General features: G+C 41.9%; 1 protein-coding gene across 1 annotated transcript in view; it reads right to left on the bottom strand.

The window, feature by feature from the left end:
- Window positions 1–19,804, bottom strand: part of TLN2 (talin 2) — a 258,674-nt gene that overhangs the window by 160,185 nt on the left and 78,685 nt on the right. The window contains exon 2 of the mRNA XM_056572820.1: window positions 12,916–12,948. The gene's annotated coding sequence lies outside the window, so the exon portion shown is untranslated. The remainder of the gene's footprint in view (window positions 1–12,915; window positions 12,949–19,804) is intronic.

Here is a 19,804-nt window from a genome sequence, read left to right as displayed (position 1 = left end):
TGCCCGGTGTCCTCGCTCTCCGTCGCCGCCATCATGTCGCTACACACGCCGCTCCTATTGGATGACGGGGCGGCGTGCGCGACGACGTGATAACGACGAAGGAGAGCGCCGGCCATGCAGGGGATCCTGGCACGGAGCAGACACCGAGGAGGCAGGTAAAGTCCCTCCCGGTGCAGCCGGGTTAGTGTCACTTTCGGTTTAGACGCGGCGGTCAGCTTTGATCGCTGGGTCTGAAGGGTTAATACAGGGCATCACTGCGATCGGTGATGTCCTGTATTAGCTGCGTGTCCCGTACGTTGATGGCTGCAGGGACCGCCGCGATAGGTGTTTTCGCCGTATAAGATGCACCAACTCCCCCCCCCCCCCCCCCCAGGTTTGGGGAAGAAAAAGTGCGTCTTACACGGTGAAAAATACGGTATATCATCTTGATTATATATATATATATATATATATATATATATATAATCTCATCTGGGCTGGCATTTTAAAAGAAATCTAGATTATGGAAACCAGAAATATTTAAAAAGCACAACGTAACGGCAAAATTAAACTGCCAGGTTCAGACGGTCTAAGGAGAGGCCCCGCCTATGATTAACCCACTTCCATGTTAATTTGTATGCTGGAGTCCTATAAAGCAGTCATTAAAGTTCTTTGTAGAAAATGACATGCCATTTCCTGCCATCTACAGATATATAGTGTACACAGCCCTAACCTACAACTACTGTACAATACATTTCCATTCTTTGTCTCCGTACAGTGTAATGTGACAACAGCTGCTGTCAGAATCCAGCTGTCTTATTATAAAGCAATGGCTGGCTGTCCTGTAGGAAATCAGATCACGCTATAACAATATTCTGATATTAAGGTGTAACCATGACCATGTCTCAGTCCCGCGAGATGTGGAATTAAAGCAGCTGCTTCTGCCTTCAAATTCTACATGAGGAATTCCATCTGCCCGGAAAAAAACCTCTCCCAGCCCTAACCTACAAAAAACAAGGAGTGTCAACCCATGAGAGGTGAAAAGGACTTTAGGAGTGCCCAAAATGCATCTGGACAGAAGTCAGTGACCCCCTCTAAACCTGCCACTGCCTGTAACTCCTTCACTGCTGGCACTTAATCCACTCTTCTTCCTACCATGGTGACACACACAATAACTAGTCAGTGCTGAGTAAAACAATCCTAACTAAATAGCACAACCTTCTCAAGATTCAGGTCCCAGAGGAACTCATTGGAATTATTTACTGGATGTGATTTATATACTGGAGCTGAGTCACTGGCTAATGCTTTTAGGCAAATGTACTGACATAATGCTGTGTGTTCATTTATTACGGTTGAACTGTTTCCACGTCACTGTGCCAGACACATGCGGCCAACATGTATATTATCTGCATAAGTACTATATACATGATCTTCATTCTGAGATCTACAAGAATATTATGTAAATGCATTAGGTGTTCAAAGCTTTAGTACAGCTAATAAATAAATCAAGTTCAGAAATCTGCAGGGAACCTATTAGCAATAATACAGCAAGACAGCAAAGGGTCTTCAGTTAGAATGTTATACGTATGGTAGTTCTTCGTGTCAAACCCTGCACAGCTCTAAGGAATCACAAATATTCATTCATTTCAATCGGCACCAAGTAATTCTCTCTTTTCTATGAGGAAATGTACCAGTGCACAGTGTCCACCCTGCTGCAGAATCTTTGACTATTCCCCAAAACAGAACAAGACTTTCAACTACATTTTTTTTTACAATGTTGAACATTTACTTAAAGTTTTCCCAAACCATTAAACAATGCTGGACAGGTAATGAGGAAACAAGTTAAGGCAAAATAGCATAAACAATAAAAAGTTTAAAACACACCATAAATGCATAGTGTTCTTAGGTGTTCCTTAACCAGTAAAATATCCAAAGCTTTTAGCATCCTCCCCAAAGCCCTCTACTCTGCTTGGAAATGACAGCACTAGTGGTCCTCAGTGTTTTAGGACATGGTAGAATCATTAAAAGCAGTAGAATAAATTAGAGGGATTTAGGAAAGTTTACTGTTTATGAAACACACATCATGGCACCTGAGTGCAACTTCTTTTTCTGGGTAATGCTACTACTGTGAAGATCAACATTGTTATGTCCTATGGTATACCTATTTAGCAGTGTCAGCAGTCTGGGATGAGGGTCGAGAGTGGTGAAAAGTCATGACAAATAGGCTACCCCATGTATAGAGATTGAAAATTTGGTTGCCTTCTTCTAAAACCAATGAGTGAATGTGTGATATCAGAGGCTACAACAACAATTGCAATTCATAAGCAGGTATTGAGCTCCATCATTCACTCCTAAAGGTTGTCCACCATAACCCTAACATAAGGCTGCCCTGATCTTTATTTCTGGTAAAAAGATGGCCAAGAATGTGCAGTCAAGTCTCTATTGAAATGGGTGGAAGATAAATAAATCCATGTAAGTATTCAGACCACCACTGATCACAATCCCTAATAGCATGTCTATCAACATATCTTAATTCTTACAAAAACAAAAAAACAGCTTGATAGAAGGATTCCCAAGATCACACAAAAAGTATTATTTTATGTTCTTCTAGCAATGCTTTAGTTATTTAGTCCCCGTGAGCACGGAGAGGCCACTATGAATACTGGGCACTTTTTCTGAAACATCTGTAATACTCATACAGCATACCAATAAAGTACAAACTGTATAAGAAATCTCTCTCGAGAAAGCATTACAAGGCTGATTTCATGTGACATGCATGATTTTAGAAACACCAGGCTCAGATTCCCGTGAAGAGGTGGGTCACATGCTTTGTGTTTGCTCTGTGCAGACTGAGCTCATTTCATTGCTTGTCCTAATAGGATTAGGCCAGGTCTGGTGCACTCCCTAGATACTCAACCAGCACAGGATCCCCGCGTTCACTTACCCTGGACCATGGAAATGAGGAAGATTATCTCAATCATAGTCATCTGTCATTAATCCCTGAGGCAATGTAATTTGTGGTAGCAAAACTCTAGAAGCAGAGGACACCAAAGACATAGAAAGGAACAAAAGAATCCATTTTACTGTAGACAAAGCTTGTGTTCTGTGAAGCCTTGGTGTGAAGAGTTAATATCTCTGGAACAGGAAAAGGTCAGACGGTAAAATATAACTATTAATGGGATTGTCCAGTTTAAAAATCAATTATTATATACCATTAAGGAAATCTGACTTGATCGAGTGGGGTCCTCTTCTTGTGGGGAGAGTGGAGAGTGATCACAAGAGTGTTTCTTACTCTGGAGGATCTGTCCTGTATCAGGCTTTGTTTCCACTTTTTTTTTATGAAAAGCCTACTTGGTTATTTATTTCTTTGGAAATTTTTCACTCTTCAATGCCATTTTTTGGCTCAGTGGCGGTGTTAAAAATCACAGAATGAGGAGGCTATGGTGTTTTTTTAAGGGAATCTTGGTATTTTTTTCTTCAATAGACTTCTATTGGAAAATAAAAAAAACATTAAGAAAAAACGCAAAGTGGGTTTAACATTGGCGTTTTTTCTAGCATATTATTCCCCCAATTCTTTAATAGAAATCCTTAAAGGGGTCCACCCCTAGACATCTTACCCTTTATAGAAAGGAAAGGGGACAATTAGTCTGATCGCGAGGGTCCGGCCACTGGGATTCCCCACGATCTCCGTTCAGCCACCCGGCGCTCTGAACATTACATTCATAACACTGGGTTCGGGCGGCCATGGTCTTGACATCCCTCAACGCCCCCTCCATTCACGTCTATGGGAGGGGGCATGATGGCCATCCGAACCCAGCGTTCTAAACAATGTTCATAAAGCCGGGTGGCTGCACGGAGATTGCTGAGGTTCCAGCAGCCGGACCCCCGCGACAAGACATCTTATCCCCTATAATTTGGATAAGAGAGACGATGTCTAGGGGCGGAGTACCCCTTTAAGTCAGATGAAAAAATAATCACAAGACTTAATGAGAAAAACACAGAGGAAAGACCGCCAAGATTTAAACTCATTATCATAAAAAAAAAAAAAAAAGCAGCACAATTTTGGTAGTACAAAATGAGAGGGCGTATTTTTTAGTTTTTTGCTGGGTTTTTCTTTTACATGTCAAAAAAATGACAAAAATAGGTTCTGTGGAAACTTAAAAAGGAGATATAGCAAGTACAAAAATGTGTCCCTAAGCTTGAGGATAAGTTTTTGATCGCAGGGGGGGGTCCGACCACTGGGATCCCGGCTCTCTCCTGGAATGGGGCATGTCGATCCCTGCACAAAGCGGTGGCCAACACCTCCGTATTTCTCTATGGGAGAGCTGTTCGGGTTATCATCGGCTCTCCCATAGAGATATATGGATGGGGCATGTTTGGGCGACAAAAGTGACATCTTCTGCTCACATCTTGGTTATTTATTCATACCTCAGAGTATAGTGCAATAATAGCAATATTAATGTGTCTTATTGTGTATATGTTTTTATTGGTTCCTTGGGATGATTTAGTTTGTTTCATGATTTATTATTCAATAAAAGGTTTTCATGATTTGATGTGTTGGCTAATATTTGGGCATGATTATTATAGTTTTATTTATATTCCACTTTTCTTCCTGAGGTTTATTTATTTATTTTCTAAGGAGGGTTCCAATACATGTAGGTTGATATGAATACAGTAACCGCATGTTTGGTCTGTTAATAAAATATAGAAAAATAACATTTGGCATAAGCATGTTCAGCATCTCACACTAATAAATGCACATACTAAGAACCCAGTGAATTACAGTTGAACAAACACTGCACAACATTTAGCATTTCCCATATTAAACAAGATTTATTCCATCAATTCACTCTTGGCTAATGTGATTAGGCTCTTAATACTTGCTGCTCTCTACAGTGACTAGAAGATATGGAGGCTGAGAGTGTGTTCTTATTATAACAAACCCCATGCATCACACCATGATTCACAAACATAACATAATGAGCTGGAAAATTATTTAGGAACTCAAATTAAATGATGTTGTAGAGGGCGTATGAATGATGTATTATGGGACAATTGAGTAAAGCAAAACCACAAATGGTAATAACTGCAGATCACAACGCAGTGGTTATAATGATCTAAAACAACACATTTAGCAACAGGGTTTGATATCTCTGTTACCCTCACTCCTCTCAGCAACATAGTTTAAAGGGCACCTCTCATCAAATAAACTTTTGATATATTTTAGATTAATGAATGTTGAATAACTTTCCAATAGCATGTTAATGAAAAATATGCTTCTTTCTATTGTATTTTTCCCGATCCGTCCTGTCAGCAAGCATTTCTGACTCATGCTGGAGTCCTAAACACTCAGAGCTGCCAGCCTGCTTTGTTCACAGCCAAACAGGCTGTGAACAAAACAGACTGGCAGCTGTGAGTGTTCTCCTTTGTGAACAAAGCAGGCTGGCAGGTCGTAGTGTTTAGGACTCCAGCATGAGTCTGAAATGCTTGCTGCCAGGACTGGTAGGGAGACCCCTAGTGGTCATTTCTTCAAAGTGGAAAATTAAATAGAAAGAAGCATATTTTTTAATAACCTGCAATTGTAAAGTTATTCTGCATACATGAATCTATAATATATCAAAAGTTTTTTTGATGAGAGGTACCCTTTAAAGGAAAACTGTCAGCCTGTTCACCCACACTAAACCCAATACACTGGGTTATAGTGTTGGTGAACCGGAGTCCACCGAGGGGTCACTTAACAAAATATGTCCAATAGGTCCTGAGATAGGTCCCCCAGAATATCCTCTGCTACATTCAGTGAATCGAGCACAGGAGGAGGGGCTCCGCCCACTTAATTTACATGTTTATTTCTGTGACTCCACATCCTAGTGAAGTAGAGTCACAGACAATGAATATGTAAATTGAGCAGGTGGAGCCCCTCCTCCTGTGCGCAATTCACTGAATGTAACAGAGGATATTCTGGGGGACCTATCTCAGGACCTACTGGACATATTTAGGTAAGAGACCCCTCTATGGACTCCTGTTTACCCACATTATTACTCAGTGTATTGTTTTTAGTATGGGTGAACATGCTTACAGTTGTCCTTTAAAAGACGTATACCTTGGCTTAAAGGTTTTTTTTATGTTCATATTTTTTAAGTTTGGCAAAAGAGAAGTAGTTTAATTTCCAGCTATGAGCCAAGAGGAAGCGGATACTTGGATGTAAATGTCGCACACAGTGCTAGGGGTAGGGAAAGTGAGCTAGCTTCAAAACCGAACTACATTTTGAAATAACCCTATATAATGGTTTATGGTTCTTTTACATGGGCAGATCTGAATCTGTCAATTAGAGTTGATCTAACAGATTTGCACTTGTTCAAAGAGGGCGTAAAAAAATAAAGTGTAAGATAGCCTTTTTCTAGAGCGCTGCTTAGGTTGGTGGTTGTTGTACATTTGCAATTTTAGGGACCATTTGCAGTGTGTTTTTGCTAATTTTCATAAAATTAGCAGAACACCTAGAGAAAAATGTCTAGCTAGTCAGTTTTGTAGAAATCATGATGAAGGCTGGTTTTGCAAAAAAAAAAAAAAATAAAGAAAAAAAATGTTCTAAAATGAAAAATAAATCGCTACAAATATGCACAAAATGACATGCGGAAAATGATGGTACAAACGTACACCAAAATTAAGACTAAACCCAATTATAAATCCCCCCCCCCCCCCATAAACTTTAAGGTGTGTTTTATAAGAAACAATTGCGGGACTATATCAATATATCACTAGCTTTGTGCAAATATTTTGGTATTAAAGCGATTTGGCAGGGTAATTGGACATTCAGCCGGTGGAAGTCTGCAGTGTGACAGCCATAATATCTTCTCCTAGAACTTTTTCCTCAGACAAACATTAGTTTAAGGGCCCATGCAAAGATATTTCTCTCAGAATGAATTCTGCTTGCACTATGGAAGTTCCTGAGGCTGATCCCTTTTCACAGAAAGAGTGAAAATGTTTATTCTTATGACAGAATCTACCCCAAAAAGCCCATTAGTCAACAAAGCTTTGATTTCTAGCGCTTATTTTCACAGTAAAATTCCACAAAAAATAAGCACCAATTTTGAGCGGCACGGATTCAGATAAACAACAGACTTGATAAAACTCTCCCTACGCCCATGAATTGGTGGTGGAGGACTATGCACAGCATTGTGGACTGGTCATTCTTTCAAACATACCATATGGCCATTAAGTTAAACCCTGGTTGAAGTTGCAAGACATAGGACTTCCTTTTATCTTTACTGTGTAACAAAACCAGAGAATCCGAGTTATTTTCATATATACTGGTTGTAAATTAAGTTTAATTGATCAGAAGCAGAATGTGGAGTCACTAATCCCCCCAACCCCCCCCCCCCCCCACCACCACCACCATTATCTGTTGTAAGCATACACCTACTCACAAAAATGCATGTCCCAGTAAAATGAGCATGTGCCTTTGAGTCAGAGGATGGAAGGGAGCTATACATGCATCACCATGAGACATGATGCTACTTCCAGCCATGAAATGTGATCTGCTTAAGGAGCTGCTTTCCTTGCTGTCTACACAGCATTTCCAGCCTCTACAGGGGAAAGCATCTCCATTTCAGTAAACCGATTCCACTATAGACCCCATCCAATGGAATACAAAGAAGTCAGCACAACCTGGAAACAGAGCAGAACGTGTGTTCAGAGTCTGTCTGGTCCACATTGTAAATCACAGTCTATCATCTGAGATCACACCCCGAAAGGAAGTAGGCCACATGTTCTTCTATACTTCCAGGCTTCCCAAACTATTTCTGAATGAAGACAGACGTCAGAGAATTGCCTGTGAATGCATCAATCCAAGAATACCCTATGGGGGAGATTTATCAAAAGCTGTCCAATGGAAAAGTTGCTGAGATGCCCATAGCAACCAATCAGATTGTTTCTTTCATTTTTGAAAAGGCCTATGAACAATGAAAAAAAAGTGATCTGATTGGTTGCTATGGACAACTCAGCAACTTTTCCTCTGGACAGGTTTTGATAAATCTCCCCCTATGTATTTAGAGTGGAAGGTTGGGTTTACAAGAAAACAAGATTGTTTGATCATATTTAGAAGTAAAGTACCTATAGTACTATTTTAAGTTGATAATGCATTTTCCTCTAGATAGAGCATAGTTGTTTTGGTGCCACATTCTAGCCCCACCTGTGTCTAAAAGAGAAATAAAAAATCAATAATCAAGTAGCTATCTACAAAGCTCCAAAACAAAAACAAATATGCAGTTTTCTTACATTTTCCTTTTAAGGCCATGTTCACACTACGTAATTCCACAGTGTGAACTTAACATTAGTGTGAATGGGTCTCCGCGAGATCCGTTCACACTGCAGAATTTCCGCTGCGAACAATTGCGCCGCTGAAATTGTTCCGCGCAAAGAAAGAACATGTTCATTATTTGCGCGGATTCCGCTAGCACTGCATAGCCATCAATGGTGATGGCTCAGTGCCCCGCGGCCCTAGCGCCGAAGCATCGCGGAATTCAGCGCGCGGAGATTCTGTAGTGTGAACGCACCCTAATAGACAGCAAAGTTCACTTGCATAGTGATAAGTATACATAGGCCCATATTTACTAACACTGCTTATTATTTAGACAGTGGCCTAGCTTTATCTGATAGGAGACAAAAAAAAAAACTGTCTGGTTTTGGCCATAACAACCAGTTACAGCTCAGTTTTCATATTCTAATGAGCTCTGGTATAATTAAAGTGGAGCTATGATTGGTTGTTATGGGCAAATTTCCCCACTCCGAATGACGGATATATTTAGGCCAGTGTGAATGTAGACGAGACGGCGGCTCAGACGATATAACAAATCCGTTACGTTTTTAGACTGACTAGTCTATGGTTAGACAAACAATTAAGCGGCTTAAACGAGGTCCAAAATGTGCAACAGAATTCTGGTATATTTTTTGGTACACTTGGGGAGATTTATCAAAGCTGTCTATGTCCCGCATGAATATAGACCAAACTACAGAGGGTTAGGCTGGTCTATTGTGCGCCTAATTTATTAAAAGGCGCACGGCTCTTGATAAATTCTGTGCACAGACTTCAGGATCTATGGTTTAGACTGTATTTAAACCTGCTCCAGTATGGTCTGACATTTCAGCGTACTTTCAGCCGATGCGACTTGTCGCTTTTGATAAATTCAGCACCAATGCATTTTTCCGTCTAAAATAGACTAGAATGCATCATGTTCTAAAAATCCTCTAACTTTTAGACTGCAAATTTCTGTGCGACAAATTTAGACAGGAAAAAACTGTCTAAATACTTTGATTAATATCCCGCACTGTCTTGCACAATAAGCAATGCCCCTTTTACATCAGTGAGGCTGACAAATGAAAGGTGTGTAAAAAGGATCTAAAACTCATAACAAACATGGCAAAGGTCATATTACACAGTTTTTTTTTTTTTTTTTTTTTTTTAGCACAAATTAGGCTGCATTCACATCTCGTTTTTTACATACGGGTGCCGGATCCGGCTGGGGGAGGGGAAAACCGGGTGCTCCCATACCCCAGCCGGATCAGCCCGTAAATCCATTTATTTTAATTAGCCGACCGGAGTCAAACGGTGACTCCGGTCGGCTCAGTTTTGACCCGTATCCAGTTTCCCAACCGGACCTAAAACCGTAGTGTACTACAGTTTTAGGTCCGATTACAAAACTGGATACGGGTCAAAACTGAGCCAACCGGAGTCACCGTTTGACTCCGGTCGGCTAATTAAAATAAATGGATTTACAAGCTGATCCGGCTGGGGTATGGGAGTACCCGGTTTTCCCCTCCCCCAGCCGGCACCCGTATGTAAAAAACGAGATGTGAAAGCAGCCTAACACCAGCATTCTGGCACATGTGAAATAGTAAATCCGCACAGAATGTAGTAAACTTTTTTATATAGATTAGGTTAGAAAAAAACTAGGGTGTCTTGATCAGTACAGATAAGAGTGATCTAACACCCAGAGAACATTAGATAACTTCTAGCAGTGATCTGCATCCAGAGGAATGCTGGGGTGACACAGAGCATGTCTTCCCAGCATGCTGCTCTCCCTTAAGTCACAGGTTTCCATGGTAATGGACTGAACACAGTAGGAAGCTTCCTGCATTTGGGTCTACATACTAAATACAGAGCTCACTTTATCAGCTGTCTCCCAGGGTGTGATGAGAGAGGGACCCAAAATGATCAGATGATCACAACAGCTGCATGTCTGAAAAGACAACCACTACTGGAGAAGTTTATACAAAGGTGTTAACCCTTGGACTGCTGAAGGGTAGTGTGTTTTTAACACTCATCTTGTATATGGCAGCACGGCAGGCAGATGCTTGTTACGTGGGTTTTATGCTCAAGAAGTGAGAGCAAGTTTAAGTGAGCGGATGAAACTATCCCTTAAAAGGATACCTCCGGGATGTATAACTTATTCCCTATCCTAGGATAGGGGATAAGTGTTAGATCGTGGGGGGTCAGACAGCTAGCCCCCCAAAACAGGTTATAGTATGCTGCAATACATTAGTACTGCAGCACAGTATGACCCGATCTGACCTCCTGCTGCCATAGCAACCAACGGCGACCTGCAAATGTATCGCGGCACCACCGTTGGTGAACAGGGGGAGCACGTTCTCCCTGTCAACACCATAGATGTGTGATGTGGATTGCCGGGACTGGCGCGAGCGTGGCTCCGGCGGGACTCAGTCTGTGATTGACAGCTGGGTCCCGCCGACCATCCCCTGCACTACCCGCCACAGTGCTAGATATTGCTAGGACGTATGCATACGTCCCAGCTCGCGAACGTGACGGATGCTGGGACCATATGCATAAGTCCTATAACGGGAAGGGGTTAAGGGTGTGCTCACACACACCAGATCCTCTTCAAATTTGTAGTTGCAAATCCACAGTTGCTTATTTTACAAATAATTTATTTTATTGAGATATCAAAAATACATAAGGATCTAATGTGTGAATACAGATTTGCTGCAGACCCACTGAAGTCAATGGTTAGCAAAATCAACTGTGGAAAATATGCAGCAAAATACACTTAAGTGAACACACCATTAGGTTAGGTTAATAGAGGGTTTCTGGCTGTGAATTAAGCCGCTACAGATTTTCCCACAGCAGATTAAATTGGCTCAGGACTGTCCTCAACCCATACAAGGGAATGGTTGTGTAACTCGCAGTGGATTTCCCACAGCAGGGAACTCGCTGATGGTAATGAAGCAAGAGCTGCATTTTTTGCCTATGGCGCTGCTTAAGATGGTTAAATGGGCACTCTCATTAAAACTAATTTTTGCTATTGCACTCCTGCCACTAGGCGTCTCCCTACTTGTCCAGAGCACATATACTACCGCCCCCCCCCCCCCCCCCCCATCTTTTGCACAGACTTTGGACTTCTGCTGGCCTGGTAGAAGTTCAAACACAGGAAATGAAGTCTGAAGTGCTGAGGGGGGTGTGTCCAGCCTTAGCCAATCATAGCTCCTCTTTCACTTAACAGACATTAACTGTTGGTTGCAGAGTAAGGGAGGAAGTTCTCCCCTGTATGGCTTCAGATGATGTCACACCTGCTGGGTAATGCCCCTTCCCAGTCTATGAACCTGAACCTGAGGTTGAGCAGAAAATACATCGCAATATCAAGGTAAAAAACTAAAAAATAAGGCTAAGTTTCAACTTGGATTTTTTTCTGGCAGTTTTTGGAAAACTGCCACCTACCACCGCAGTTTTTGAGCCAAAGCCAGAAGTGTATTCAAAAGGAATAGGACATATAAAGGAAGGACTGGAAATTTAGCCTAATAATAATAATAATAATAATAATAAAGGTAGGGGGGTGGTTTATCATGGTAGGGGCAGTGAACTGGGAGGATTATAAAATGCATCAAGTTAATGAGAGGTACTATTTAGCGCTGTCAATAGACTTCTATGAACTTTCTGTGAATTTATACAACACTTACACTGCTCTTAAAGTAGAGGCTACAGTGACTAGTAGACAGGAATGGACACAGAGCTGGGCAATGCTGACTATTCATTTTAGCAATCAGGTGGGAGTCCTAGCAGGCGGACCAATGCAGATGAAATCTTCTGGAAAAACACTTCAAGTTCCCTTTAAGTCCTTCATACAGGTTAGATTGGCTTTCTGTCTACACAGGAAATCAGGCTGTGGAGTGGTAGCCAGACTGGAGATTACAAGATGCTGCTGATCATGAGGAACAAGTATAAAATGAATGGATAAGGGTTTTGTGGCCAGACTAAAAAATGAGCCGACCACTGTCACTATCTGACTCCAATCAGTGCATTTAATTGAAGGAGATTCGGCGCTGGTTAGGCTGGGATACAGGAGTGCCTGGTTTTGAAATTTCTCAGCTGGATCCAGAAGCCGGATATCTGAGACATGGTGTGAATGCACCCTAAGGCAGTGTTCCCACACTTGTGTTTTTGTTGCATTTCTTTGTTTACCTCAGCTTAACTGTCTGTGTAGGCTGCATTTCCAGGCTTAAAGGGAACCTTTCTTCATTTTCATGCTACCCGAACTATGAATAATTGGGGGGTGGTGCTGGGGGGGGGGGGGTGTTACCAGCAGCTTCTCCCTGCCCAGCTGGTCTTGAGTATAGGGAGAGATGTTTTAATCAGGGCTGGTGGGGCAGGGAGAAGTTTCCCGGGACTGGCACAATGATTTGTAGTTCTAGCAGCATAAAAGTGATGACAGATTCTCAGGCAGGTGCAAAATCATGTTTTGCCAGCTGCCGCATATAAAGAACAATCTAAAAAAAAAAAACACACATTTCTAACTTTTTGATATTTGCAGTTTGCAGTGGGAACACATCCTAAAACTAGGTTGTGACTAAACGAATTACATGTCTAAAATAATCTGCTGTACTGCTGCTTTATACCAACCAATCAAAAGCATGCAAGATGCGACATACCTTTATGAAGTGGAGTCTGTCCAATTAACAGACCTATAGAATAAAAATAGAAGAGATTTAGAAACATTCTGTTACCCTCAGGGAGGAGAGTCATATAAACATATCAAAAGTAGAGTTTTCTTAATTTTAACTTAATTTCTTAACTAAAGCATCTAAAGCTTGTTATAACAAAGATAATCTAGGTGATTCACTTGAAACCAATAACTGCCCACTGTGATGCTGCTTCTCTGATGGAATAAATCTTGCTTAGGCTTTTTGTAACGGACATATCCGCTTCCTTGTGTTGTACTGAGGAGCACGGACCAAGCATGGAGCGCCAGTGGCCAGAGATTCCCGCAGGAGAGTACTGATTATTCTTGTTTTATTGCCCATGCTAGTCCCTTTCATGTTGGGTTTTGCATTTAATGACGTTTCTGCTTAGTATAAAGTGGCAGTATAGGGCGTTGGACCCTAAATCCATACATGTGTTGTGAACCCTTTACCGACCCTGAATGTCAGCCACTAGGCTGTACTTTAATTCCTGCCTCCCTCTGTAATCATGTGCAAGCGCATTAGAGCAGTGCACTCTTTTGTGATGCTGGGAGACAAATACATTACTGTAAAAGCACCACCCTGTTGTTTTACTGTGCATGAGCAGCACACGGGAGAGTGGAATGGGAGTGTCTGACTAGTGCAGGGGCCAAAATGGGATGGGCACTGTCTAAGAGGAATGCCCAGTGGGCTCCAACATCTATTTTGCATGTCTTTTAAAGTCTGATATCGCGACACGAACTAATAAGAGGTAGAGCCATGCCATTACTTTATACCTTAAAAACATGTTGACAGATTCACTTTAACTCAACTTCAGCAGCTGATAATTATTGGAAAGATTAAGATTTTTTTTATAATAGAAGTAATTTACAAATCTGTTTACATTTTTTGGAGCCAGTTGGTACATAAAAAAAAGTTTTTTCCTGGAATATCCCTTTAAAATTCTTCCTCTGGAACATACAGAAGCTGATAAGTACTGTAAGGGTTAAGATTTTTAAATAGAAGTAATTTACAAATCTGTTTAACTTTCCAGCACCAGTTGATAAAAAAAAAAAAAAAAAAAATGTTTTCCAGGGGAATACCTCTTTAAGGCTGGGTTTACATGCCAGATTTTGGGCCTCGTTTTGTTCAGCAAAACCAGTAGTGGGTTAAAAATACAGATAAAAGGCGTATTTCCATCATAGTTTCTTTGTGTCTGCTTTACTCCTGGTTTTGGTATAAAAAAAAAAAATTTAATAAACTGATCACAATGAGCCACAAAATTGACAAATGTTTGTCCTAGTAAATATTGTTTTTTGTCAGACAGTTGTTATTATAAATTTCTAATGTACAATAAAATCCACCAATAATTTTTTTGTTTATAAATCAGATCATGTTTATTGAAAGTTTTAGTGATATACATAGAAACAAACAACCACCTTTAACTCCAAATCCAAACCCAGCCCCCTCCCACCCCAAATGCTTAAATAAACAAACAAACAAAAACAAACCAATTTATTCTAATAAACATTGAAACTGAAAAAGTTGTCCTTAAGGGTCACAAACCCAAAAAAAGAACTGCAATCTGAGCCTACCACCACTGAAGAGATAGCAGGGAACACTGGCAGCATTCTGAAATAGCACTTGGCTCTGCTTAGACCGGATATTAATCTGATGAAATAATACATAGAGCTGGATAATGGCCGCCTGCATTCAGCTCTTTCTACACATGCATTACACAATTGGTAAAAAATATCAAGCATTATCTCAGAAAGACAGAGAACTATGAGTGGTGGAAGAGTGGGACCAGTGTCTCCATAAGGAAAACAATCTTTGCATTTGTTTGAAGACGTCTCCTTGGTAACATTTATATAGTACTGTATTATATATATGATGTCTCCTGTTGGTTTTGATAGCATTAACCCCTTAAGGACCAAGCCCATTTTCACCTTAAGGACCAGTCCAATTTTATTTTTGCGTTTTTGTTTTTTCCTCCTCGCCTTCTAAAATCCATAACTCTTTTATATTTCCATCTACAGACCCATATAAGGACTTGTTTTTTTTTGCTTGACCAATCGTACTTAGTAATGAAACCTCTCATTTTACCATAAAATGTACGGCGAACCCAAAAAATAGAAATTTAAAGGGGTACTCCGGCGCTAAGACATCTTATCCCCTATCCAAAGGATAGGGGATAAGATGCCTGATCGCGGGGGTCCCGCCGCAAGCATAGGCTTGCATGGAGGGGGTGGAGTGTGACGTCACATGGGGGCGGAGCAGTGACATCACTATGCTCCGTCCCCGTGATCGCCAGTAATCAGACCCGGAGCAAGCACGCTCTGGGGGCTGATTCTAACGGGGTGCAGCGTGGAAGATCACGGGGGTCCCCAGCAGCAGGACCCCTGGGAACAGGCATCTTATCCCCTATCCTTTGGATAGGGGATAAGATATCTTAGCGCCGGAGTACACTTTTAAATGAAAAACACAATTTTTCACATTTTGGAGGGTTTCATTTTCACACTGTACAATTTACGGTAAAAATGACATGTGCTCTTTATTCTGTGGGTCAATACTATAAAATAATAACCATGGCTAGATACTTTTATATTTTTGTACGGCTTAAAAAAAAAATAAAAAAATCGAAAACTTTTTGTACAAAATCAGTAATCTAAAATCGCCCTATTTTGACCACCTATAAAACTTTTTCATTTTTCCGTATATAGGGCGGTATGAGGGATCATATTTTGCACAGTCATCTGTACTTTTTATCGATACCACATTTGCAGATATAAAACTTTTATATAATTTTTTTTGGGAATAAAATGTGACAAAAAAGCATACATTTTTTGACTTTTATTTTTTACGTTTACACCGTTCATCGTACGGGATCATTAACATTATATTTTGATAGTTCAGACATTTACGCACGCGGTGATACCAAATATGTTTTTATTGTTTTTAAATTACGCTTTTTGGGGTAAAGTGGGAAAAACTGACAATTTTCATTTTTATTGGGGGAGGGGATTTTTAACTTTTTTTTACTTTTTATTTTAAATTTTTTTTTTACTTATTTTTTATTTTTACACTTCTTATGTCCCCATAGGAGACTATCTACAGCAATCATTTGATTGCTAATACTGTTCAGTGCTATGCACAGTATTATCGGCTATCTCCTGCACTGGTCTGCTCGATCTCAGACCAAAGCAGGAGACACCGGGAGACGGACGGAGGCAGGTGAGGGGACCTCCGTCCGCCGTTACAGATGATCGGATTGCTGCAGCAGCGCTGCGAGCGATCCAATCATCTATTTTAACATGCGCATTGTCGCAGATGCCGTGATCTGTACTGATCACGGCATCTGAGGGGTTAATGGCAGACATCGGCACGATCGTGGATGTCGACCATAACAGGCGGGTCCCTGGCTGCTGACAGCAGCCGGAACCTGCCGTGTATGACGCAAGCACTGCTCCGATGCTCACGGTCATACACTGGACGGAAATGTGCGTCCTAGTGCACAAAGAACGGCCAAACCAGGACATACATTTACGTCCATGGTCGTTAAGGGGTTAAAATGATGAAATTGCGGCAAACAAGGCATTCAGTTTTTTCCCCATTATTCTGCAGACCCGTTCCAGCCCTAGAATTCCACACAATCACCCATAGAGTATACACGACCTTCGACTATAGGAAGCACTTAACAGCTCCATGTAAACTGAAAGACACAATCTTGCACATACAGAGGCTTGTATTACATGCTGTAACACAAAGACAATAAACGTTGTAGAACATGTGAGAGAGCAATGCGGCACTTATGCGTTAAAAGGGTTCTTGCCCATTCAGGTGACTTTTTAAAATAAGCTGTCATGTGTGTACATTAACCCCTTAAGGACTCAGCCCATTTTTGCCTTAAGGACTCAGACAATTTAATTTTTACGTTTTTCTTTTTTCCTCCTCGCCTTCTAAAAATCATACTGTATATACTCGAGTATAAGCCGACCCGAATATAAGCCGAGGCCCCTAATTTCACCCCAAAATCCCAGGAAAAGTTATTGACTCTAGTATAAGCCTAGGGTGGGAAATACATCATCCCCCCTGTCATCATCCAGACCCCCATCATTAACACCCTAATCATCATCACCCTGTCATCATCCCCCCTTCATCATCATCACCGCCTGTCATCATCCCACCCCTTCATCATCCCCTTATCATCCCACACCCCCCTTCATCATCCCCTTGTCATCATCCCCTTGTCATCATCCCACACCCCCCCTTCATCATCCCCCTGTCATAATCCCACACCCCCCTTCATCATCCCCTTGTCATAATCCCACCACCCCCTTCATCATCCCCTTGTCATCATCACCACATGTCATCAGCCCCGCCCCCACCCCCTTCATCATCACCGCTTGTCAATGTCTGATACAGTGGTCTTCAACCTGCGGACCTCCAGATGTTTCAAAACTACAACTCCCCAGCAAGCCCGGGCAGCAATAGTCTGTCCGGGCTTGCTGGGAGTTGTAGTTTTGAAACCTCTGGAAGTACGCAGGTTGAATACCACTGCGGCCTTCGACATCATCCAGCCCCCCCCCCCCTCACCGCCTTTAGTTCTGTACTCACCTCCACTCGGCGGGACGTTAGGGTGCGCTGGTCCGATGCTGCAGGACTGTCCGGTGGGGAGGTCCGGTGGGATAGTGGTTCCGGGCTGCCATCTTCACCGGGGGGGCCTCTTCTCCGCGCTTCAGGCCCGGAATAGAGGCGTTGCCTTGACGACGACGCAGAGGGACGTTGGTAATGATCGTCCCTGTGCGTCGTCGTCAAGGCAACCTGACTATTCCGGGGCCGGGCCCGAAGCGCGGAGAAGAGGCCCCCCGGTGAAGATGGCAGCCCGGAACCACTATCCCACTGGACGACCTCCCCACCTGACAGTCCTGCAGCACCGGACCCGCGCACCCTAACGTTCCGCCGAGCGGAGGTGAGTACAGAACTAAAGGGGGTGAGAGGGGGGGGGCTGGATGATGTCGAAGGCCGCAGTGGTCTTCAACCTGCGGACCTCCAGAGGTGTCAAAACTACAACTCCCAGCAAGCCCGGACAGCCGATGGCTGCCCGGGCTGGCTGGGAGTTGTAGTTTTGAAACATCTTGAGGTCCGCAGGTTGAAGACCACTGAGGGCGGAGAGTTCACTCGCGTATGAGCCGAGGGGGGTGTTTTCAGCACGAAAAATCGTGCTGAAAAACTCAGCTTATACTCGAGTATATACGGTAACTTATCTTTTCATCGCCAGACTAGTATGAGGGCTTGTTTTTGCATGACCAGTTGTCCTTTGTAATGATATCCCTCATTATATCATAAAATGTATGGCGCAACCAAAAAACACTATTTTTGTGGGGAAATTAAAAAGAAAAACCCTTATTTTGCTAATTTTGGAAGGTTTCGTTTTCACGCTGTACAATTTACGGTAAAAATGACGTGTGTTCTTTATTCTGAGGGTCAGTACGATTAAAATGATGCCCATTATTACATACTTTTATATTATTGTTGTGCTTAAAAAAAAATCACAAACTTTTTAACCAAATTAGTACGTTTATAATCCCTTTATTTTGCTGACCTATAACTTTCATTTTTCCGTATAAGCGGCGGTATGAGGGCTTATTGTTTGCGCCATGATCTGTACTTTTTTTTGATACCACATTTGCATATAAAAAACGTAATACTTTTTTTATAATTTTTTTAAATAAAATGTATAAAAAAAGTAGCAATTTGACTTTTTTTTTCTACGTTCACGCCGTTCACCGTACGGGATCATTAACATTTTATTTTAATAGTTCGGACATTTACGCACGCGGCGATACCAAATATGTCTAATAAATTTATTTTTTACGCTTTTTGGGGGTAAAATAGGAAAAACGGACGCTTTATTTTTTTATTGGGGGAGGGGATTTTTCACTTTTTTTACTTTTAATTTTACGTTTTTTTTTAACATTTTTTTTTACACTTGAATAGTCCCCATAGGGGACTATTCATAGCAATACCATGATTGCTAATACTGATCTGTTTGTACTGATATGTATAGGACATAGAACAGATCAGTGTTATCGGTTATCTTCTGCTCTGGTCTGCTCGATCTCAGACCAGAGCAGAAGACGCAGGGAGCCGGAAGGTGAGGGGACCTCCATGCAGTGTTCTGAATGATCGGATCCCCGCAGCAGCGCTGCAGGCGATCAGATCATTCATTGAAATCACGTACTGCCGCAGATGCCGGGATCTGTATTGATCCCGGCATCTGAGGGGTTAATGGCGGACGCCCGCGAGATCGCGGGAGTCGGCCACAGCCGGCGGGTCCCTGGCTGAGATCAGCAGCCGGGATCAGCCACGCATGACACGGGCATCGCTCCGATGCCTGCGGTTATGTACAGGACGTAAATGTACGTCTTGGTGCGTTAAGTACCACCGCACCAGGACGTACATTTACGTTCTGCGTCCTTAAGGGGTTAAAGGGGTACTCCGGTGGAAAACTTTTTTTATCAACTGGTGCCAGAAAGTTTAACAGATTTGTAAATTACTTCTATTTAAAAATCTTAATCCAGTATTTATTAGCTGCTGAATGCTACAGAGGAAATTCTTTTCCTTTTGGAACAGTGCTCTCTGCTGACATCATGACCACAGTGCTCTCTGCTGACATCTCTGTCCATGTCAGGAACTGTCCAGAGCAGCATATGTTTTCTATGGGGATTTTCTCCTACTCTGGAATTTCCTCTGTAGTATTCAGCAGCTAATAAGTACTGGAAGGATTAAGATTTTTTTAATAGAAGTAATATACAAATCTGTTTAACTTTCTGGCATCAGTTGATTAAAAAAAAAAAAAAGTTTTCCACCAGAGTAC

This window comes from Hyla sarda, chromosome 4 (assembly GCF_029499605.1).
Source record: "Hyla sarda isolate aHylSar1 chromosome 4, aHylSar1.hap1, whole genome shotgun sequence".
Classification (NCBI taxonomy): Eukaryota; Metazoa; Chordata; class Amphibia; order Anura; family Hylidae; genus Hyla; species Hyla sarda.
The sequence above is the reverse complement of the archived record's forward strand: the minus strand, read 5'-3'. Positions and strand labels throughout refer to the sequence as shown.